A 25,420-nucleotide genomic window follows, 5' to 3' on the forward strand; every position below is an offset into this window, starting at 1 on the left:
AGTATATGGTATCTCTCTATATTATTTCTTATCATTGCTTGTGAACCTACAATGATCACAAAGTATTTTTTTTAGTTTTTTTAAATCATCTTAAAAAAAGAAAGAGCAACCAGACAGCAAAACAAACAAACAAAAAACCCTAAAAAACATTTACAATAAAATGATAAATGTAAAAATATAAGGGAGTGATTACAAATTCTACAAACACTAAAATTCAAGTGGGTAAGACCAAACCACCAATAGCCATAAGACAAGCATGGTACTGTCATCTATACAGAAGAAAGTAGATGGAAGTAATAAGGCATCTGGAAGATCTGAAAACAGGAGAATGCAAAATAGGTAACAAGTACTCACTGGAAAATGTGGCAGGCCAATTTGCGAACAGTAGCTAAAACTGGGCGGGGCATTGCCCAATCCAATACCGGGTGAGGCAATGGTCCCATGGTTTGGACTAAAGATCTGGAGCAGTTTGGTTCCTATGAACTCTTAAAATTGGTCCCCAAGATTCCCTTATAAAATAGGACCTAGAAATACAATAAAAATTGAATAGAATAGGAACGATAAGACAAAGTAAAGATGCTGTTGTTAGGTGCCGTCCAGTCAGTTCTGATTCATAGTGACCCTATGTACAACAGACCGAAACACTGCCTGGTACCGTACCATCCTCATGATCGTTTTTATGCTTGAGCCTATTGTTGAAGCCACTGTGTCAATCCATCTCATTGACAGTCTTCCTGTTTTTCACTGACCCTCTAGCATGATGTCCTTCTCTAGAGACTGATCCCTCCTGATAACATGTCCAAAGTATATGAGATGAAGTCTCGCCATCTTTGCTTCTAAGGAGCATTCTAGGTGTACTTCTTCCAAGACAGATTTTTTCGTTCTTTTGGCAGTCCATGGTATATTTGATATTCTTCACCACCACCATAATTCAAAGACATCAATTCTTCTTCAGTCTTCCTTATTCAATGTACAGCTTTCACATGCATATGAAGCGACTGAAAACACCATGGCTTGGGTAAGGCACACCTTAGTCCTTAAAGTGACATCTTTGCTTTTTAACACTTTAAAAAGGTCTTTTGCAGCAGATTTGCCCAATGTAATGCGTCATTTGATTTCTTAACTGCTGCTTCCATGGGCGTTGATTGTGGATCCAAGTAAAATGAAATCCTTGACAACTTCAATCTTTTCTCCATTTACCATGATGTTGTTTATTGGTCCAGTTGTGAGGATTTTTGTTTTCTTTATGTTGAGGTGCAATCCATACAGAAAGCCATAGTCTTTGATCTTCATCAGTAAGTGCTTCAAGTCCTCTTCACTTTCAGCAAGCAAGGTCATGTCATCTGCATATCTCCAATCCTGACACCACGCTCGTCTGCATATAGTCCAGTTTCTCAATTATTTGCTCAGCATACAGATTGAATAAGTATGGTGAATGGATACAACCCTGATGCACACCTTTCCTGACTTTAAACCATGCAGTAAAGATACAGTCCAAACAAAAGTGACAGATGGGAATAGAGCCCCAAAATCCCCAGACACAATCAGCCATGTTTTTGAACACTGCACTAAAACAATAGATGAGGGAGTTTTGTGAAGTAAGAAAAACAACTCTGAACCAAGCCTCCTTCTAAAAATTCAAGAAAACTGTTTTTTCATAAAAATGAACAACAGAAAAGTATCAAGGTCAAATCCCATGCAGAGTTATTATAAGAAATAAGAGAATAAGGAGCTAAATAACATCACTATAGATAATGAAAGCACACCAGAAAGACATATCTAAAGAACAAATTAAATCTATAAGCTACTACTACAAAATAGGCTAAAAGATATGAAACAAGAAATAACATAAATCAGAAGTAAGAAAACTCAAAAATAAAGTGGCAACTCAGGAATTTGAAATAAAAGAAAAAATCATTTCAGAAATAAAGATTAAACTAGAAGGAACACAGAGTAAATAAACATAACATAATGCTTTAAGAGATATACAAAGGTAAAGGGGGACTTTTTTTTTTTAATCAAAAAGAAATGAAGAAAATTATTCAAGAGAAAGTGAATTACCACAGATTGGCAAAGATCTAACATACAGATAATAGGAGGCCCTGAAGAAGACAACCAAAGCAAGTGAATAGAACAAATATTAAAAACTATCTTACAAGAAAATTTCCCTAAAATTATATTATATATGTATATATATATTTGAAACTGTATATTGAAAAACTGCACTATGTACTTGAGAAAATCAATATATAATGACCCACACCAAGACACAGTCTATTGAACTTTACAGAAAAATAAAAACTTTCTTTGTGCACCTAAACAAAAAGAGCAAATGTCTCATATAGGAAAGAAAAGTGGATTATCATCAGACTTTTCAGAAGCAACACTTTATATAGAAGAAATTGTAGTGGCAAGGAAAGAAAATGTAAGCCAAGGAAATTATATGTAGCAAAATTTTTAAGTACAGAGAGCACCAATAAGCTGTTAACAATACACAAAAACTCAGAGACTACTGTTCCTTTGAGTCCTTCTTGAAGAATATACCAGAAAAAGGGTCCTCAAATTTTTTATCTTTGGTTTTCTTACACTTTTAAATTTACTGAGGACCCCAAAAAGCTTTTGTTTATGTGAGTGATATCTATAGACAATTTACCTTTCAAAAAATTAAAACAGAAGTTTTAAATTTTAATAGTTAATAAAAAATAAACCCATTACATGTTAACATGTTTTATGAAAAGTAACTGTATTTTACCAAGCAAAGATAAATCAGTGAAAAACAGCATTGTTTTAATTTTTGTAAATCTCTATAATATCTGTCATAATAGAAGACAGCTAGACTCTCAAACCTGCTTATGCATCAGTCTGTTGTGATATCACACATCACGTAGCTTCTCGAAAACTCCACTGTACATTCCTGAGAAATGAAGATTAAACTAGAGGGAACATGATTCATGAAAATGATTAAAGAGAAAGTGAATTGCTGCAGATAGACAAAGAAGATCTAACCTGCAGATAATAAAAGTCCTTGAAGAAGACAACCAAAGCAAGGGAACAGAATATTAAAAACTATAATATAAGAAAAAAAAGGTAAGTGAAAAAAGAAAAATAACATCTTAGAATTATTATGAAAACATTTTTTGACCTCAAGGACCCCTAACTAGAGAATGATCTTCAGACACTCAAAATGACTAGAAAGCTATTAACATAAGAATCAGTGGTGAACTTTAAACATATAGGTATTTGTAGAACTAAGAGTAATGAGGGCTAAAACAAAGAGAAAATAGTATGTAATGGCTATATATTCCAACAATATAAATATAGAACTATAAAAATTGAGGGTACAAATGTTAAAAAAAAACTGTTCTCAGTAATTATATTGTGATGGTAGCATTAATTGTTATTCTGACACACCTGTGAGAGTGATATAAAGTAAATGGGTAAATACAGGATATTCTAACTACTCCTGCGTTCTTGAGAATCCAGATACTTTGGATGAAAAGAAAGGAGATACGGATGTAATATGGAAGAGGTAATATGTAATATGTAGTGCAGAACTTCAATTTAAGGTATCAGTATGCACTCACGAGGTATTTTATCCTAAATAAATATACACAATATACAACACATACATCTCTGAGCTTTGTCCGTGAAAGAGGCTCAGGAACTATGATAACCAAGTACCAACGAGCATCCACAGTACTCATGGTCTTAAAATGACCTTAAGATATCATTTTCCACCAATAAAAACCAAGACTTCCTGGAGAAATGGCTGATTTCCAGGGCTGAGGGAAGAAACGTATGAGATGACATGGAATATTTTGTTATTCCACTAAGAGAAGACGCTTTGAGTCCACTAGGGACTCAGAAGCCACCTTAAGGTGGTTTCACTAGTCAAAGATGGGACAATTCAAGCTTCCAATACAATAATAAGTACAACTGATTGAAACCCATCAAATACATTTAGATCCCTAAGTTCACAATAAAGCCTGGGAAGCAATTCATTATCTTGAAAACTAGTAAATAAAATGGAAATAGCAAGTCTTTATTCTGTCTTTCCTGTATAAACTGTACCACTGGGTTATCAATGGGTAAAGAGAAATTGAGTGGCATCTCTTTATAAAAGTATTCCAACTAATAAATTAAATATATATATATATATATATATATATAGGATTAGAATATCACATCTGTAACCCCAGTCAAATAATGAACCTAGGCATTGAGTATTAACAAGCTGCTGACAGCACAAAAAGAGAGACTACCAGGTATTAGATGTCTCCTGATGCAAGAACATACAACACCCTTAGGCCCTCCAAAGGAATAGAACATGAATCTAATCAAGCCTCTGGAACCAATGGCCAATTTGCAAAAAATGTGAAGGACTGGAGCACTGTTAAACTGCACCTGGACACTCTATGGGTCAAATGTCTCAGATTCTTCAGTAGATGAATTGTAAGGGGAAAAATGGGTAGGGAACCCCAACATGTGTTCCACCTATCCATCCCTCCCCGCTCCTAACACCTGGTAACAGTGATCTTTTTTGATGACTCTATAGCCTTTTCCCGAATGTTATATAGTTGGAATCACACAGTATGTAACTTTTTCAGACTAGCTTCTTTCATTTAGTAATATGCACATAAGGTTCCTTCTCCATGTCTTGATAATTTCTTTTTATTGTTTAATAATGCTCACTGTATGGATGTACCACATTCATTCTCCTATTGAGGGATAACTTGCTTGCTTCTGATTTTTGGCAATTGTAAATAAATCTGCTATAAATAATTTTTTTTTTATTGGGCAACAATAAACTATTAGCATCTAGGGATGCACATCTGGATGATGAAAGCAAGCAATTATTCTAAAAATCAGGATAAAGGTTACCTTCAGGGAGAAGCAAGCATGCTTCCTCAAACCATGTTTCACAAATGCAACCCTGGAGACCCTCCCCACAGCTACCCCCTCTTAGTCTTGGAGATGGGTGCTATGCCAGCCTCTTCTCCTCCACCCCAACCTCTCACTCCTCCCTCTAACTCCTTCCCATCTAATTCATTCCATATACCAGCTCTGGAATGTTGTTGTTGTTAGCTGCCACCGAGTCAGCCCCCGACTCACGGCAACCCCATGCACAATGGAATGAAACACTGTTCAATCCCACGCCATCCCCATGATCGGTGGCGGATCAGACCATTGTGGTCCACAGGGTTTTCGTTAGCTGATTTTTCAGTAGATCTCTAGGCCTTTCTTCCTAGTTGTCTTAGTCTGGAAGCTCCACTGAAACCTGTTCAGGATCATAGCAACATGCAAGTATCCACTGACAGACAGGTGGTGGCTGTGCATGAGGTGCACTGGCTGGCAACTGAATCTGGGTCTCCTGCATGAAAGGCAAGAATTCTACCACTGAACCACCACTGCTCTCATTTCTAGAATACTCTTCCTTAAACTCTACTTCCATACTACTCCACTGATCAAAATTTGATTCAATGATCCCCTTATTTTCTATTAAATAAAGTAAAAATACTATTACCTGTTTGTAAAGACTGACCATCCAAAGACTTAATAATTATAATCTTCATTGGTAGCCCAACATTTAAACTGATATTATCTTGTTGGAACCTAATAATAATGAACCTAACAATGAACCCATGAGACAGACAGCATCCTCCCCAGTTGACAAATCAGAAAACCCAGGTCTTCTGTGTTCAGTTTGACATTTCTCACCTCTGCCTCCCCAATCTCTGGTTCCTCCCCTCTCACATCCCCTGCCCCAATCCAACCAACATTTACTGCCTTGATCTTCTGTCCAGGCAGGTTAGATTTGCTCAGCTCCTACTCAAACCCTCCTGTGTCTTTTCTACAGTTGCTTCCTCAGCCCCCTCCTCGTTAGCTATGTAAATCCTTCCAAGCTTTAATCAAACCCCTCACCAACCAAGTCCTTTCCTAATACTGATTTATCTGTAGACCCCAGACCTGTGGATCCAGGTGATTAGACCTCTGCCCTCACATAGGACACTGTCAGAACCCAAATTTTTCAGAATGTTGGGGCCCTAATATCAACCCTGGAGGTAGGGCCGGGTAGCATAATTTAAGGGGAAGTCTCTGGCCCCAGTGAAAACACCCGTTTCCTTAAGCTGTTTAGAGAGCTTGGGTCACTCACACCTTTGTATTCTCAGGGTCTAACACAGTATCAGGCACACAGCTGGGGCTCCAAGACTACTGGTTTACTGAGTGAATTAATTATCAATTGCCTTTGTGTAGATCTATCTTAGTCATCTAGTGCTGCTATAACAGAAATACCACAAGTGGATAGCTTTAACAAAGAGAAATTTATTCTCTCACAGTCTAGTAGGTTACAAGTCCAAATTCAAGGCATCAGCTCCAGGGGAAGGCTTTCTCTCTTTGTCGGCTCTGGAGGAAGGTCCCTATGATACATCAGTCTTCCCTTGGTCTGGGAGCATTTCAGCGCAGGAACCTCGGGTCCAAAGGATGTGCTCTGCTCCCGGCACTGTTTTCTTGGTGGTATGAGGTTCCCATGTGTCTCTGCTCGCTTCTCTCTTTTATATCTCAAAAGAGATTGGCTTAAGACACTATCTAATCTTGTATATCTCATCAGTATAACTTCTGCTAATCCATCTTATTACATCACAGTGATAGAGTTTACAACATATAAGGAAATAACATCAGATTACAAAATGGTATACACAATCATACAATACAGGGAATCATGACCCAGCCAAGCTGACAGATATTTTTGAGGGACACAATTCAATCCATGACAAGATCAATCTGATCAGACTACTCTCCCAACAAACTATGCTGGTGTGGGGATTTTTACAGCTTCTCAGTCCCTCTGAGACTCTCACAGGAGAAACTTTAGAACAGTGGTCCACAACTAGGGCCAATTTTGCCCCAGTGGAACATCTGGCAATCTCTGGAGGCATGTTTGGTTGTAACAATTGACGGGGAGGGATAGTTACTGGCATCTAGTGGATAGAGATCAGGGATGCTGCTAAGCATCCTACAATGCACAGAATAATCCCCACAACAAAGATTTATCCAGCCCAAACTGTCAAAAGTACTAAGGTTGAGAAACCACGCTCTAAAGAAAACAAAATAAGGAAAAAGAAAGTGCCCCCAAAAGACCTAGATCCCTTTATAAGAAGTGATAGAAATGCAGGGATGGTTCAACATTAGAAAATCAATCCACGTAATACACCACATCAATAGAACAAAGGAAAAGAATCACATGATCATCTCTATGGATGCAGAAAAAGGATTTGATAAAATTCAACACCCTTTCTTGATGAAAACACTAAAGAAGATTGGAATAGAAGGGAAATTCCTCAGTATGATTCAGGGCATATGTGAAAAGTCAACAGACAACATTATACTTAATACAGAAAGACTCAGAGCTTTCCCCTTGAAATACGGAACAAGACAAGGGTGTCTGCTCTCACCACTTCTTTTCAATATTAAAGTCCTAACCAGAGAAATAAGACAAGAAAAAGAAATAAAATGTATCCAGATTGGAAAAAAGGAAGTAAAATTATCTCTACTCATGGATGATAGGATCCTATATATAGAAAATCCCAGAGTCTACAATAAATCTTCTAGAGCTAACAGAGTAATCTGACAAAGTAGCAGGGTACAAGGTCAACAAACAAAAATCAGTTGGGTTTCTCTATGCCAGCAATGAGAAATCTGAAAGGGAAATTAGGGAAACAATTCCATTTACAATAGCATCTAAGAGAATAAAATACCTAAGTATAAATCTAACCAGGGATGTGAAAGACTTATACAATGAAAATTATAAAACACTGCTGAAAGAGATTAAAGAAGACTTAAATAAATGGAAAGATGTTCCATGTTTATGGATTGGAAGACTTAATATTGTTAAGATGTCAATACTACCCAAAGCAATCTACAGATTCAGTGCAATCCCAATCAAAATTCCAATTAGCCTTCTTTACAGAAATGGAAAACCAATCCTCAACTTTATATGGAATGGCAAGAGGCCCCTAATAGCTAAAGCAATGTTGAAAGAAAACAACAAAGGAGGAAGACTCACACTTCCTGATTTTAAAACATAGAGCTACAGAATCAAAACAGCCTGGTAGTGGTATAACAATAAATGCATAGACCAATGGAATGGAATTGAGAGTCCAGAAATAAACCCCCACATCTATAGTCAACTGATTTTTGACAAAGGTGCTAAGTCCCTTCAATAGGGAAAGAAGAGTCTCTTAATAAATGGTGTTGAGAAAACTGGGTTTCCACATGCAGAAAAATAAAATAGGATCCATGCCTCACACCATACACAAAAACAAATTCAAAATGGATTAAGCACCTAAATGTCCAAACTAAAACCATAAAATTCTTAGAAGAAAATACAGGGGCAATGCAGTCAGACCTAGTTTTTAACAATGGATTATCTAACATAACCACAAAATCACAAAGAGCAAAAGACAAAATAAATAAATGGGACCTCATAAAGATTAAAAACTTTTGTTCATCAAAGGACTTTACCAAAAAAGTGAAAAGACAAGCTACTGACTGGGAGAATATCTTTGGAAACCATATATCCAATAAGAATCTAATAAACAAAATATATATATAACTTTGACAACTTAACAACAAAAAGACAAATAACCCATTCATAAAATGGGCAAAGAACTTGAATAGACATCTCACCAAAGAGTATATTCAAATGGCCACCAAACGCATGAAATAAAGCTCAACATCATTAGCCATTACAGAGATGCAAATCAAAACCACAAGATACCATTTCACTCCCACTAGGACGGCTAAGATAAAAAATAAACAGAAGGTAACAAATGTTGGCAACAATGTGGGGAAATTGGAATGCTTACCCATTGCTGGTGGGAATGCAAAATGGTACAGCCATTGTGGAAAACAGTGTTACAGTTCCTCAAAAAACTAAAAACAGAACTACTATGTGACCCAGAAATTCCACTCCTAAGTGTATACCCACAAAACTTGAAACCAGAGACTCAAAGACTTGTACATCAACGTTCAATGCAGCACTATTCACAATAGCCAAAAGGTAGAAACAACCTAAATGCCCATCAACAGACGAACTGATAAACAAAATGTGGTACATGCATACAATGGAATACTACTCAGCCAGTAGAAGAGACAAAGTCTTGATACAAGCTATAATATGGATGGAGCTGGAAGACATTATGATGAGTGAAATAAGTCAATCACAAAAGGACAAATATTGTGTGACCTCACTTATATAAAAAGACAAGAAAAGGCAAATGTATAGAGACCAAAGTTTTTAGTGGTTACCAGGGGTGGAAGGGAGGGAGCAAGGAGGGGTTAATGGTGATGGAAAAATCACGTTGATTAAGGATAAGGTTGCACAGTCAATTATTGCAATTGCTGTCAATAAGTTGTACACCTTTTAAAAAGTTGAATTGGGAAAAGGTGTGTGATAGATATATTTACAACAAAGTAGCTGCTAAGGCTGCTTATGTACAACCAAACAATCCATGGGATTTGGTTCCTCAGTTTGGAGGTTTTGGGTCATAGTTTCATGGGACACCCAAGTTAATGGCCTAATAACATTTTCAGTGCTTCTGTTCTACCTCCTTGTTCACAGCATAGTATCTGAGGTCTTAAAAGCTTGTAAATAGCCATCCAAGGCACAACAATTGGTCTCTATTCACCTGGAGCAAGAGAGGAAGAAGGAGAGTCAGGAATAAGACGAGGATATGTAATGTGTGGCTAACTGTCTCCATGAACAACTGCCTCCTCTGCCATGAGACCAGAAGAACTGGATGGTGCCTGGCTACCATTACTGAACATTTGGATCAAAGATTCTATAGAAGAATCTACAGAAGAATCTTTGATCAAAAGTGGGAAAATACAGAACAGAATTTTAAATTTTCATGGAATGCAGATTTTCTGGAGCCATGGAGGCTGGATGAACCCCTGACACTGCTGCTGCCCTGAGATAATCTTTAAACCTTAAACTAAAAATATTCCCTGAAGTCTTCTTAAAACCAAACAATAGTTTCACTTAACTAGTAAAGAATGTCTGTCTTGAACATTAAGCTCTTTTAAGAACTATCTGTATGGGATCAAAGAGACAACAGCAACTTGAAAGAACAGATAGGAACCTTAGGGGGCAGTGAGTTTATGTTACTGAAGGAGGAACAACTCAGAAAAGGAGGGTGAGAATGGTTGTACAACCCAAAGAATACAATCAATGTTACTGAACTGTACACGTAGAAACCTGAATTGGTATATACATTTTGCTGTGTATATTTTCAACAACAAAATAAAAAAAATGATGGAAATGTTACAACATTAGCCATCAAATCCAGATCCATCATAAATGCTTCTGGCATTACGTTTAATTACTTAATTCTAAAATTAAGCAGCATGGCCTCTGCCCTGTAGTTGTCCCAAAAGCATGTGGCCAGCATGGCAGACACTGTGGAATGACCACATCACAAACTACTGGAGCTTGGCTACAGCTCTTCTGCCTACTAATTTTAATCTCTCTTTCTCAAAGGTCATGAATATTTTCAGAGCTCTCAGCACAAGCATATTGTGTGCAGACTTGATATACACTGCTTCCAGTTGACAAAGCACTTCATTCACCAGCACCTCAAGCTAAATTGGAGTTTAACTTCATCCACATCACTTTCCAAGGGTCTTTTTTGCCCATTACCCTAACTGGCAAATGATATGTAAGTACCAGAAGGCTGTGTGTCAGCAATTATATTTACAATGAAAGCTTAATCTCCAAAAGAAAACAAAAATTCATTAAAACTGCCCTTTTCCATCTGCCATTACAGTGGCCAAAGGAAAAAGAATCTGCTCCATGGTGAGGTACAAATTAGCTGCCTGAGCATGAAATGTAGACAAGGCCAGATGAAGGGGACACAAGAGACGCATCTCGCTTGGTGTCAGTAAAGCTTGCCTCCCTTCCCTCCATGCAGCCTTGTCATGCCCCTAGAGAAGAGGGAGAATCAGTCTGGCTTGAGGATCAGGGTCAAGGAGGGCAGGAATAAAAGTACCTGCTCTGTGTACTGCTCAGGGGCTTTTTTAGAGAACTGTATTCAGTTTTGGCTGCTACATCTATTAGCACTGCAGAGAAATCTGAGAAGGTTTCGGGAAGAAAAAGAAGATGACTCCGTGGTCTGGTATTTTACCTCGGCTCTCACCATAATCCTAAACTCTGCTGCCCTTTTTAACCACACTGATATACAAAGACCCACCATGTGCTGTGCAGTGTGCTAGGGAAGCCAATACTAGCTACCCCATGCACAGTGCCTAGTGTGTGCCAGATTCTGCTCTAAGCCCCTAATGTGAATTAACTCACTTAACCTCTCAACATCCCTATGACTGTCTTATTTTACAGGTGAGAGAACAGAGGCAGAGAGAAGTTAAGTAATTTGCTCAAGGTCACACAGCCTGTAAGTGGTAGAGCCAGGACATGAACCAGACTGATTAGCTCCAATGTCCACCCTCCCACACGGGACCAGTACCTGCACAGCAGGATGGCCAGAGCTCACTGTGAAGAGGCTTGCCTGGGCCAGATCTACCCCAACCTGTCTGAGGGAACCCCAGCTGGATGCCAAGACACCACCAAGGCACCCTCAAGCACCATTCAGGTGTAGGGACCCTAATGCTTGCCTAGAAACAGGGCCAACGTTGGGCAAAAATGGTCTCCCTCTACATGTTCCATGACCCCTTTCCTCCAGGCACCAAGTACCCTCCACGGTCTCTCCATCCTCAAAACCTATTCCATGGAAAGGATCCGACCCTCAGCACACTGCAGGTCTATATTGATGACAGGGAAGCATGCCCCTCTGTCTTAGTTATCTAGGGCTGCTGTAACAAAAATACCACAAGTGGATGGCTTTAACAAAGAGAAATTTATTCTCTCACAGTCTGAGAGGGTAGAAGTCCAAAATCAGGATGCCAGCTACAGGAGAATGCTTTTTCTGTCGGCTCTGGAGGAAGGTCCTTGTCATCAATCTTCCCTGGTCAAGGAGCTTCTCAGGGCAGGAACCTTGGGTCCAAACATGCTCTGCTCCCAGTGCTGCTTTCCTGGTGGTATTATAAGGTCCCCCTGTCTCTCTGCATGCTTCTCTCTTTTATAGCTCAAAAGAGATTGACTTAAGATCAAAAAAAAAAAAAAAAACCCATTGCCGTCCAGTCGATTCTGACTCATAGCGACCCTGATCTTGTAGATTGAGTCCTGCCTCATTAACATAACTGCCTCTAATCCTGTCTCATTAACGTCATAGAGGCAGGATTTACAATACATAGGAAAATCACATCAGATGACAAAATGGTGGACAACCACACAATACTGGGAATCATGGCCTAGCCTAGTTGACAGACATTTTTGGGGGACACAATTCAATCCATAACACCCTCCCAGCGGTGCTGGCATCATCTTATGACCCAGGAGTGCACTAATAAGAAGATGCTCCAACAACAGAAATGAAAGCTTGACTGATGAATGAAATTCGAGTTCTTGGGATCTCCGCCCCCAATTCCTAATTTCCTACTGCATTGACAATAATCAGTTTTTGGCAAATATTCATGGACTGTCATTCATGGGCTACAGGAAAGAAAGCTAAGACAGTCCCATACAGGTGAACCCTTGACATTTCCAAGTTGGCTTTATTCATGAATTGCACATTATTAATCCATGTGGTCCCACATTTTCATTCATTCCTTCTATAAATTCCTATTACATGATTACTCCATGTCCCATTGTTTAACAGTTTAGTAACTTCCTACTTTCCTCTCAGAATGCTCCAGAGTATGGAGAATTACACTAGATGTAACAGAACCACCATCATGTGGTAAGCCTGTATCCACTGCTAGATCAGTTACTTATGTAGGGAGTATTCTTAAAGCAAGTTTTTCTGCATATATTCTCATCTTAAAACCATCCCTGGCTCACACCTTGATATACCAAGCCACGAACGTTAAGAGTGTGATGTCCTATAGTGCTTTTATTACTTTATTCAAGAAAGTCTTTACCAAAAATATCAAGGTACAGAATGTGCCCCAGGAAATTAAAACAGGCAGAGCTCAGCACAAGATCATTGCCCATGTCAGTGCAGGACCCCAGCCCTGGAATAAGGCCCAATCTCCTCCTATAGACCAGCAAATACGAAGAAGGCATCTGAGTCCTGATACATGCTACCACATTGATGGACCCTGAAGACATCATATTAGTGAATTAAGTTAGTCACACAAGGACAAACGTTGTATGATCTCACTTACATAAAACATCTGGGATAGGTAAATGAATTGAGACCAATGTTTATTAGTGGTTACCAGGGTGGGAGGAAGGGAGAAAGAGGGAGTCATTGCTCAGGGGGCATGGAGCTTCTGTTAAGATAGAATAATCTGGAAACAGACAGTGGTAATGGTTGCACAACATGATGAACATAATCAATGTCACTGAAATATAAATGTAAACAATGTTGAAGTACCACAACATGGATAAACCTTGAAAACATACTGAGTGAACTAAGTTCATCACAAAAGGATAAATAACAATATGATCTCACTTAGATGAAATAAGCAGATATATAGAAACCAGAAATTATTTATGGTTATCTGAGGTGGGAGGGAGGGAGGGAGAAAGGGAGAGTTTTATTTGGCAGGGCATTGAGTTTATGTCAGTGGTGGTGGAATATTTTGGAAAAGAATGGCGATAATAGTAGCACAACATGAAAAATGTAATCAATGTCACTGAATTGTCAGTGTGGAAGTTGTTGTGCTGGCAAATGTTTTGATGCTTCTGTTTTCACCACAATAATAATTTTAAAAAATGGTGAAATGGCAAATGTTTTGTCATATATTACCTCAAATATACTTAATACACACACAAAAAAAGTAGACTGTGTCAACTAGTTGCACATGCCAAACACAGTCACATTTTATTTTAGACTCACTCTCTATCTTTAACCTAGAATACCCTAGCCCTCAAAAGAACAAAGCTCAGGACACCTCCAGTTTTAATTTAGCTCTGAACAGCCGCATTGCTCCAAGCTGGAATCACTGCAGAGGGAAGAAGGGCCGGAGCAGCTGTCTGCCATCTCTGCTCTGAACACATCATCTTTCATTTGTGTAGACAGCTCCTCTGTCCCAGCTGCTTGGCAAGTCAGCTCTATACACCCAGGAGTAAGGCTAGAGCTAAAATGGCCACACCCCCAACTCCTGAGCCCAATTTGCAAGAACCGCTCTGTGGGGCTTGAGTGGTCAGTAGATAACACTGAGGTGTTTCCCTTCTTGAGTTCAGAGTCACGTGGGGAAGAGGTATGGCAGGCAGCATGATGGGGATCAAAACACTGCCTCACCGCTGATGCAGCTCCATGAAAGAACTGGCCTAGCATCTGTGGCCAGATGGGTTTCCTAGCAGTTCAGGGAATGACCACTGGCCCCACCATAGGACCGGCTGCTCATCCACAGCTAATCAAGAGACCTGGAGGGTCCTCAGAAGAGAACACTCAAAAAAGAGTGAGGGGCTAGGTTACCTACTCATTGTCTTCTCCTAAATTCACCAGTCTTTCCTGGCATGCATGAAGGGGAGCAGGGAGAGGCCACAAGTGTCCTCCTGGGTAGCCTAGCAGGATTCCCTGATCTCTCTGGAAACAGGGGGAGTGGGACATAAGGATTCCCTTGAGATGTAGCCACATCAGATAAATATGAAAATTCAGGCCACATCATCCTAGCGTCTACTTGTACAGTGAGCATGTTTTTAAAAACCAACACTCCAGGAAAGGAGTATAAATAGTGACGATGGAGCCCTGGTAGCACAGTGGTTAAGATCTACGGCTGCTAACCAAAAAGTTGGCACTTCAAATCACCAGTTGCTCCCTGGAAACCCTATGGAGCAGTTCTAGTCTGTCCTATAGGGTTGCTATGAGTTGGAACCAACTCAACAGCATCTAACAACAACACAACAACATGCATGTTTGCTAAGAAATATTCTTATATATGGGAGAGTTGACCTAAGAGATAAGGAGGGAAAAGCAGGAACAGGCAGAAAGGGAAAATTGCTGCCTTACTCTGACTTCCTGGCCCTCTCATGGGGCTGAGCTATGGCCACAAAGAAACATTTCATCCATTTTCTGTTTATATCTAAGAAATTGTCATTGTGGATGCGAAAGCTCCTATTTTTTTTTTCTGTTTAGCTTGGTCCTTATATCTAGTTCAGTTTAAGAATCATGGCAAAGTCAGAAAAACATGGCACTCTACAAATCAAAAGAGAAATGAGGGATATAATTCATATTTTATGAGTAGATGTCCTTGGAGGAAAAAAAAATAAAAACAAAGATTAAAGGAAAAACGCAATGTAACTATAATTTTAAAGAGGAAAACAATAATAGTTTTAAATGTATATACTGAATTCTCCAATTTTAAAATAAACTGTGTCCCAAAGTTCAACTGGGGAAATGGAGGTTCAGGACAATTCCGTGATTGGCTCCTAGAAACCCCAGGATCCTTCCTTCCAGGCTCCCTGTCTCTCTACCTCTGAGAGAAACAGACTTCATCCTCGCCCTTAAGGTCACATAGTCTCACTGGGAAACAGGGCACAGATGCATCACACAACTGGAGAAGTAAGAGGGGAATGGTCAGTTTATGGTTCTAAAAGCACTGGGGACAAGAGGGGTGTGCCAGAGCCACTGCCCTCAGGAACTCACCATCAATGGAGGAAAAGGCACTGGGGAGAAGGGTATGGGAGAAAAGGGAGGAAAGTGGGCAATGGATTGTGGATGACAGTGAGACAACCAGTGGACACAGCACACTTTCCAACAACAGATCCAGAACTTGGAGAAGAGTTGGAGACTTCAAGCCTGCAGCTTGTCGTCAGTCATAGGAATGGATAGAACCACTTCCTATTTGTACTAAAGTTACCTATATGCCTATTTTCTTCCTTTATAGCATGTATATATGCCTTGAACACCACCACTTAAACCAGTTGTCATTAAGTCAATTCCAACTTATGGAGATCTCATGTGCATCAGAATAGAACTGCACTCCATACAATTTTCAATGGCTGATTTTTCTGAAGTAGATCACTAGGCCTTTCTTCCGAGGCACCTCTGGGTAAATTTGAACCTCCAACTGCCTTGAACGCAGCAGTCATTTTAATAAATGTCAACGAATTATTTTCTCAGTTGGAATTCTGAAAATTTCTCATATTACAGTAGCATAAATGACAGTGATGTTTTCGTGCACCCATCAGAACCTGTTTAACCTTGACAATAACAGTAACAAAGCTCATGCTAATGAAATCCTGCAGGGCTACCAGGTGTTTGACCTAAGATACCCATACAGTTCATAGTCTCTTTAGTGGCTTGTAAGGAAAGCATGAAGTTCCCCATTTTAGAATGAGTCAGTGCCATGTCCCAGGTCTAGCTGCCTGATGATGCTGGCTCCAGAATTAGAAACACCGCCCCCACCCCACCCCCATCGCCCCGCTCCTCCCTCACCCACTGTATCTCCTCTCAAGTAGGACACTCCTGAAGAGGAACCAACACCCTCCACTAGAGTCTGAGCCCCAAGTCCTGAGTAGGACCTGTGTCAGGACAGTTGCATTTCTTGGCTCTCAAGCCATTTGTTTAAGAAAAATAAAGAAATGTCAAAAGAGCATTAAAAAAACTGGTGCATTATAAATATTTAATCTTGGATTTTAGTCACAACTTCATGTGGCATGACATCAAAAGTCCTGCCCCAAAAGCTGAGGTCAGTGATCTCTTGCCCCATCCACTAGTGGGGTGCTAGACTCAGAACTCCAGGCTTCCTTGAGCCAGACCCAGTAGCCTGGATCCAACGATAGTCCTGACAAAGGCCAGGCCCCAAGTCAGACTCCAGAAAGAACTGAATCTCAAACTTTGGAGGGAACCCTAAGGTCAAGCTGCCTTCTGGGAATCACCATCCTGATACCAATACCAATTGTAGGCACACACTGGCAGTCCCACCCTTGGGAAGCTGGGTGTGAGCTGTTCCAGGCATTCTGTGAGGCCATCTCAATGGACACACCAATCTGGACACCCTCTCTTCAAGATTCCACTATCTTCCATCAAAGAAAGTCCACAGCATGAAGCAGTGACTCACACTGGCCTTGGGAACTCCTCAGCAGGACAGCTTTGTGAAGTTCCTTTTCCAAGTCCCTAATGGACTGGTAATTGCTTTTATGGATTTCTGATAGGGTGTGAAGGGTTCAGTGGCACTCTCTATTGCTTCCTGGTATCCTCTTAGGCCTTGGAGCCAATGCCTGGCGAAGGGGAGAAGTGCCTGGTCAACCCTCACCAGCCTCAGGGCCCATGCCCCATGCCTAGGCTGTGCTGAGCTACCAGCTCACTGCAGGAAGATGAGCAGAGGGAGGCCAACATACGACCTCGTTGGGACAGCTTTTTAAGGTACCCTGGGCCAAACAAGTCACAAAAGAAAATGTTCCAGGTACTGAATCAGCTGACAAAATTATTATTACATGTATGGTGGAAGTTTACCATCACTACTGTATTTGCTTTAGGCAAAACAAATGCACAGATTGTTCTTTGGGTATGATTTGGGCAGCTTATCTATGTGAGCATTTTGTAAAAGTCAACTTATATAGAATATTCTGAATAATTTTATAAGTGCTTAGAGCACTTTTTTCTTTTTATAATTTGAGTTTTTTGTTGTTGTTGAGAATATACACAGCAAAAACATATACCAATTCAAGTTTCTACCTATACAATTCAGTGACATTGATTACATTTTTCAAGTTATGCAACCATTCTCATACTCTTTTTCTGAGTTGTTCCTCCTCCATTAACATAAACTCACTTCCCCCTTAGATTCCTATCTAATCTTTCAAGTTGCTGTTGTCTCTTTGATCCCATATAGATAGACCTTAAAAGAACATAATACTCCAGGCAGACATTCTTTACTAGTTAAGCTAAACTACAGTTTGGTTTTAAGAAGACTTCAGGGGATTTTTGTTTTGTTTTGTTTTGTTGAAGGTTTGAAGATCATCTCAGGGCAACAGCTTTGAGGGTTCATCCAGCCTCCATGGCTCCAGAAATTCTGGATTCCATGAGAATTTGAAATTCTGTTCTGCATTTTTCCCCTTTTGATCAGGATTCTTCTATAGAACCTTTAATCAAAATGTTCAGTAATGGTAGCCAGGCACCATCCAGTTCTTCTGGTCTCATGGCAGAGGAGGCAGTTGTTCACGGAGGCAATGAGCCACACATTCCATTTCCTCCTCCTATTCCTAACTCTCCTTCCTCTGTTGCTCCAGGCAAATAGATACCAACTACTGTGCCTTGGATGTACACTTGAAGCTTTTAAGATCCCAGGCACTACGCAAGGAACAAGGAGGCAGAACAGAAGCACTGAACACGTTATTAGGCCAATTAACTGGGATGGCCCATGAAACCATGATCCTAAACCTCCAAACCAAAGAATCAAATCCCATGAGGTATCTGACTGAACATAAGCAGCCTCAGCAGCTTTTTGTTTGTTTTGTCATTGTTGTAAATTAGAGCTAATTTTTCAGCTTCAAATTGTTATGAATTTAACTGACACTTGGTGTTATTTTATTCCCTTTCACTCATTCGACTGGCTAGTTTAATGCCTGAGCACATGTGCTCTGGAGCATTACCCTCCATTTCAACCATCCCATGGGGAGGCCATGATCTGGGAGCACAAAGAAGGGTAACAGGATGCCTGCCTACACTGTTACAAAACCCATTTAATTTCAGTGAAGTTGAGAGTATTTCAGAAAACATGCTGACTATTCGGTACTTGCCAAAACAGGAACATCCTCAAATGTATCAAAAACAGGATAATTGAAGAGATGAGAACCACAAAAGTGACCCCAATGCCGCTCACTAAACAGAAAGCACGGGCTCAGCTGGCCTTTCAGGCTTTGAGTTGGCAACCCCCTTTTGTAAAATCAAATAAAAAACCATTTTTTGACCTATAGTTTCAAATCTATCTGTCACTCAGAAAAGGGTTGCCGCTAAAACCTCCTTTAAGCACATGAATTGTGTGTTACTTGGGTGTCATATTTAAGAGTTTCATAATTTATTGCCACAGTTTAATACTCAATACAATTCTGTGATCCAGTGCTGAATAAGGAAGGTAGGGTCCTTCGACAATTGGATCGTGAGATGCACTTTGTCTAAGTCAAGTGTGTCCCCAGGACTAGGTCTGCACCCTCGAGGTGTGTTCCTTTGAGAACCACTGGATAAACTACATTTCAGTTTTTGCTCTGACAATTTGTTTAATGCAGAAAAACACAAAACTTCTTGGTGATGATGATGATGATATTCGCCACCACTTGCCCAGGGCTTAGCATGTGCCGGGCACTGTGCTTGGACCTGGATGCACACTATCTCCTTAAACGCTTATATCACCACCAGAAGGGAGGCACCAGGACCCCCTCGTCCTCACTATTATAAATAAGCTGACCTGTTGCCGTCAAGTCAATTCCAATGCATAGCGATCCTATAGGACTGAGTAGAACCGCCCCATAGGGTTTCCAAGGCTATAATCTTTACAGAAGCAGACTGCCACATCTCTCTCCCATAGAGTGGCTAGTGGTTTTGAACTGCTGATCTTCTGGCTAGCAGCCAAGAGCTTTAACCAGTGCGCCACCAGGGCTCCTTATAAATAAGCAGACAGACCTCAAAAGGTTGAGTAACATGTTCATAGACACACAAAGGCTAGGCTAGGATTCGAACCCCCATTTGTCTGATTCTAAAGCACACACTACCCTACTCTGCCCATTTTTTCAGCCCACAAATCAATGGGCAATATAAGCCCTTTATTTTTAAAAAGTTGTATCCAGCACCAATGACATTTATTTAATCCTCACAGTAATGCAGTGAGGGGACGTTATCATCCCCTTCTGATAAATGAGGATGCTGAAGCTCAGAGAGGTGAGGTCACTCGTCTAAGGTCACACAGCTTCTCAGGGGCAGGTCTGACTCTAGAGCCTATGTTCTCTCATCAGCCCAGAGCTGTGTGAATAAAGAGCTTAGCCAGATGCCTGGGCTGCAGTGAGTTCCCTATCCAGGGCAGCTCGTGGTATTTGGAGGCAACAGAGCATGGAGGTTAAACACAACTTCCTAGAGTCAGGCAGACCTTGATGTGAATCTCAGCTCCACCGTATACTCCCCACGGGACATTCCCCACCCACGTGAACAGACCACTGGCTGCCTCCGTTTCCTCATCTATTAAGTGGGAACAGTGACTCCCACTCAGAGGTTGTTGTGAAGACTAAAAAAGATAATATCTGCAGAGTTCTTTGCTCATTACCTGGTAGAGTAGATAAGCATTAAGTGTTTAGCAGAAATTCCCTTTCTGCTTTTATAAACGGACAACTATTTAAAAAGTAAATTTCCTATTGTAATAAGACAGGGCTTATCTGACTAAACAGTTAGTTGGACGAGGGTTTGAATCCCATCTCTGCCATTTAGCTATGTGTCTGTGGGTGAGCTCCCAAACTCTCTGAATCTTGCTTTCTTCTTCTGTAAAGAAAGGATAATATACATGTTGCGAGGGTAAATGGAATAACCTGTTAAGAACCTTGCACATAGCAGGTGCTCATTAATGGTAGCTGACAGGGCCTGAAGATGACTTGGCTACAGCATAACACCCCAAGAAATCCTCCAGATAAAACCAGGATTTGTCCTTGCACCCAGCCTAAGGAGGAACCCTGGTGACACGGTGGTTAAGTGCTTGGCTGCTAACAAAAAGGTTAGCAGTCTGAACCCACCAGCCACTCCGCGGGAGAAAGATGTAGCAGTCTACTTCCATAAAGATTACTGCCTTGGAAACCCTATGGGATTCTACTCTGTCCTGTAAGGTGGCCATGGTAGAATGTCATGATTCCTAATGACACCAATTATGCTTTCCGACAAAATCCTCAGACCTAAATCTCTGAGCTCCTCCTATTCATCCATCCATCTGTAAGTGACATCCAGGGCACATGCCTCACCCACCAGAAAGAAGCCTACTGAAGAACTGGACGCAGGGCTAGAAGAGCTCTCAAAAGACATCATGTAGCAGCCAGGAAACAGTCATGTGCATCGGTCACCCACCAGGCTTTGTCCACACACCCACTATGTGAATTATCAGCAAAACTCCCCCATCAGCCACACAATGACAGGATGATCCATAGACCACCCTTAACGAAGCACTCACTCACATCTTCATTCAGTGGGTCAACAAAGTTTGTAATCAACATGCTACATTTGGAGACAATAGCATCTCACCCTATTCCCCAAAAGACTGAAGTAGGCAACTCAAACTGAAAGGCCACAAACGCTGTTCCACAAAGTAGTTTTGTATCAGGGCATCAGCCCAAACCACCACCATCTTACCAGCAGCCCTGGGACCAAGACTTATGCTTACATCTCCAGAGTGACCCCAGGTTCAGGGCCCAATGACCTAGGTCACCCTGGGGGACAGCGGCCGGTAGTCCTCACACGCAGGCCACCCTTGCTGTGAACACTCACAGCAGTACCATTCCAGATTCACGTGATACCCCACAGAACCAAAGCCCTCCATGAAACGCTCTTTAAAACAAAATCCAATGTAGTTTCACAACTTTTACTTTTTATAAACTTTCAAATTCTATTTACTGCCTCTTATTCTTCTTCCTGAGAAAATCCCGAAGAAATTCATTTCTGAAATAGATGAATTAAACTTAAGAAACACTTGTTGGTACCGGGACCCTTTTAGCTGCTTTCTTTAGTCAATAAACGAGTTGAAGTCTTCTTCTGTGGGCCAGATACAGTGCTAAGCAGGGCACAACCAGTCCACCTTCGAATGCTCAAGAGCACACTGTTCCCTGGCACAGAAATCTCACCACGTGCACACCAAATAAGGACTAAATACGAGCCAGAGGTTGGGGAGGACTTGCAGCCTCCAGTCTAGAACTCCCCTGTTCCTTTCAGGCAGCTCCTAAGGCCAGGAGGCCACAGTGCATAGTTCTAATCAGTTAAGAGCCATAGGTTCAGGGACCTCCCAACAAGAAGCCTAAAAGGAGAAGCCCTGTGTCAGGTCGGAAGCCTCGGAGCGATGTCAGAAAGCTCCGGCTCCATCTCCTGGAGTCAGTAACCTGGCTCAGAAGAAGGAATTTGAACTGCATTACTAAACACGGCTCTTTAAGGAAGAAATCCATTTTCCTCAGCTAATTTAAGGCAATCTGTGAACCACACTAGAACTCAGCCGGAACACTGTCCTTTGAAGCCTGGTGAAACTTCACTTAGAAAAAACGTTTGGAAAGACATTTATTTAAATGTTCTGGCAGGACTTCCCAGATTTTTCAAACCAGAAGGGCTGCATCGGTCTCTCTAATCACGTATCTAGAAAAAGGCTGAAGATGATATAAAATTGCCCAAAAAGAGCAGCAGCTGCAAATCAAAACTACAATGAGGTACTATCTTACCCTGGCTAAAACAGTATTGATTTGAAAAAAAAAAAAAAAGAAAACAAATGGTGGTGGTAGGACTATAAAATGTACAACCACCATGTAAAACGATATGACACTTTCTCAAAAAACTAGAAATAGAACTACCGTATGAGCCGGCAATCCCATGCCTAGGTAAGTACCTCGTTGTTGCTGCTGTTGTTGTTAAGTGCCATCAAGTCAGTTCCAACTCATACTGACCCTATGTACAGAAGAACAAAAAACTGCCTAGTCCAGTGCCATTCTCATAACTGTCATTATGTTTGAGCCCAAGCAGCCACTGTCAATCCATCTCGTTGAGGGTCTTCCTCTCTTTCACTGACCCACTACTGCCATCAAGCATGATGTCCTTTCTCCAGGGACTGGTCCCTCCTAATAACACGTCCAAAGTACATCAGACTAAGTCTCGCCATCCTTGCTTCTAAGGAGCATTCTGGCTGTACTTCTTCCAAGACAGATACATTACTTCTTCTGGAAGTCCATAGTATATTCAATATTCTTTGCCAACACCATAATTCAAAGGCATCAATTCTTCTTTGGTCTTCCTTATTCATTGTCCAGCTTTTGCATGCATATGAGGCAACTGAAAATGCCATGGCTTGGCTTAGGCACACTTTAGCCCTCAAAATGACATTTTTGCTTTTCAACACTTAAAAGACGTCTTTTGCAGCAGATTTTCCCAATGCAATACATCGTTTGATTTCTTGACCACTGCTTCCATGGGCGTTGGCTGTGGATCCAAGTAAAATGAAATCCTTGACAACTTCAATCTTTTCTCCGTTTATCACGATGTTGCTTACTGGTCTAGTTGTGAGGATTTTTGTTTTCTTTATGGTGATGTGTAATCCATACCGAAGGCTGTAGTCTTTGATCTTCATCAACAAGTGCTTCAAGTCCTCTTCACTTTCAGCAAGCAAGGTTGTGCCATTTGCATATTGCAGATTGTTGATGAGTCTTCTGCCAATCCTGATGCCACGTTCTTCTTCATATAGTCCAGCTTCTTGTATTATTTGCTCAGCATACAGACTGAATAAGTACGGTGAAAGGATACAACCCTGATGCACACATTTCCTGATTTTAAACCATGCAGTACCCCTTGTTCTGTTCGAACGACTGCCTCTTGGTCTATACACAGGTTCTGCATGAGCACAATTAAGTGACCTGGAATTTCCATTCTTCGTAATGTTACTCATAATTTGTTATGATCCACACAGTCAAATGCCAATAAAACACAGGTAAACATCTTTCTGGTATTCTCTGCTTTCTGCCAAGATCCATCTGACATGAGCAATGATATACCCTAGAGACCTAAAAATAATGACACAAACAGACATATGCACATCTATGTTCACTGCTGCTTTATTCACAATAGGAAATAAATGGAAACAATTGAAGTGTCCATCAATGGATGAACAGATAAGCAAACTGTGGTACATGCATACAATAGAATACTACGCAACCATAAAGAACAATGATAAGACCATGAAGCATATTAAAACATGGATGGACCTAGAGAGCATAATGCTAAGTGAAATAAGTATATAGGGACAAATATTATATGATCCCTCTTTTAGAAGAAGATAAGAATAGATAAATATACAGAGACCAATGTTCACTAGTGGTTACCAGGAAAAGGAAAGGGTAGGGAAAGTACACTTTATACAGCAGAGACTAGTTATTTTTGGTGATGGGAAAAGTGGCACCAATTGTGGACGTAGTGAGCACAGCACAACGGAAGTAATAACGAGCATTTGAGCACTATGGATGGAATATAGGCAAACTGGTATGCAGGTAGGTACAGATGGGTACATATGTGAGAACACACAGAAGTATCTATAGGTATGCGTAAATACAAATATGTGGTGCAGGAACACATATTCATTGAAGACACAAATATGGGTACTTCTCAGACATAACCAAATACCTTCCAACATTGGTTTTCTGAGTTTGAAGGCTCAGGACCATAGTCTCATGGGACAACTCAGTCAACTGGAGTAAGATAACTTACAAAAATCATGATCTGCATCCTAGCAAAGTGAGTAGTGTGTAGGGTCTTAAAAGTTTGTGAGCAGCCATCTAAGGCAAAACTATGGATCTCAACTCGCCAGGAGCAAAGCAGTAAGAAGGTAACCAAAAGTGTAGAGAAGAAACAAGTCTACACAAGCCACGACCTCATCCACCCTGAGACTAAAAGAACTAGACGGTGCCCAGCTACCATCACTGACTGTTCTGACTGGGGCCACAATAGTTGGTCCTGGATAGAATGAGAGAAAAATATGGATAATTCAAATTCTTATTAAAAAAAAAAAAAAAAAGCCAGACAAACTGGAGCAATAGAGAACAGAGGACCCCTGAGACTATCACCTTGAGACACTCTTTAAACCTAAAACTGAGCCTATCCCAAGATCATCTTTTAGCAAAATAGCATAGTGGCACATACAATAAAGGGTATTACCCATAAGATCAGTGCCCTACTTAAAAACCACTAGTATGAGACCAAAAGGTCAACAATTTCTCAAAAGCAAAGGTGAGAAGATAAGGGGGCAGGGAAACTAGAGTACTGGAAAGAACAACTAAAACACAATTAAAGAGAATGTTGACACACTGTAATAAATTAACTAATGTTACTAAATAATTTGCATGGAAATTGTCAAATGAGAACCTAACTTGCTGTGTAAACTTTCACCAAAAACTCAATAAAATATTATTTAAATAAGTAGAAACCAATTGAGAATTAAAAAAAAAAAATCCTCAACTACTGTTGATTTTAATACTTTTTATAATCAATGTCACTGCCCTAGTGGAACTTATGTTAAAGGTCCTGCAGTTAGTATTTCCAGGTATAATCACCAAAAATACTTTTTCATGCAGCCTTGTGGAACTTGATTTGGGAAATGCTGTTTTAGTCAATAAATAAATGGATAAAATAATATTTTATTTTGT

General features: G+C 40.4%; 1 protein-coding gene across 3 annotated transcripts in view; it reads right to left on the bottom strand.

Moving 5' to 3' along the window:
* Positions 1-25,420, bottom strand: part of FHOD3 (formin homology 2 domain containing 3) — a 537,856-nt gene that overhangs the window by 417,901 nt on the left and 94,535 nt on the right. The gene's annotated exons all lie outside the window — the stretch shown is intronic.

This window comes from Trichechus manatus, unplaced genomic scaffold, assembly GCF_000243295.1.
Source record: "Trichechus manatus latirostris isolate Lorelei unplaced genomic scaffold, TriManLat1.0 scaffold00078, whole genome shotgun sequence".
Classification (NCBI taxonomy): Eukaryota; Metazoa; Chordata; class Mammalia; order Sirenia; family Trichechidae; genus Trichechus; species Trichechus manatus.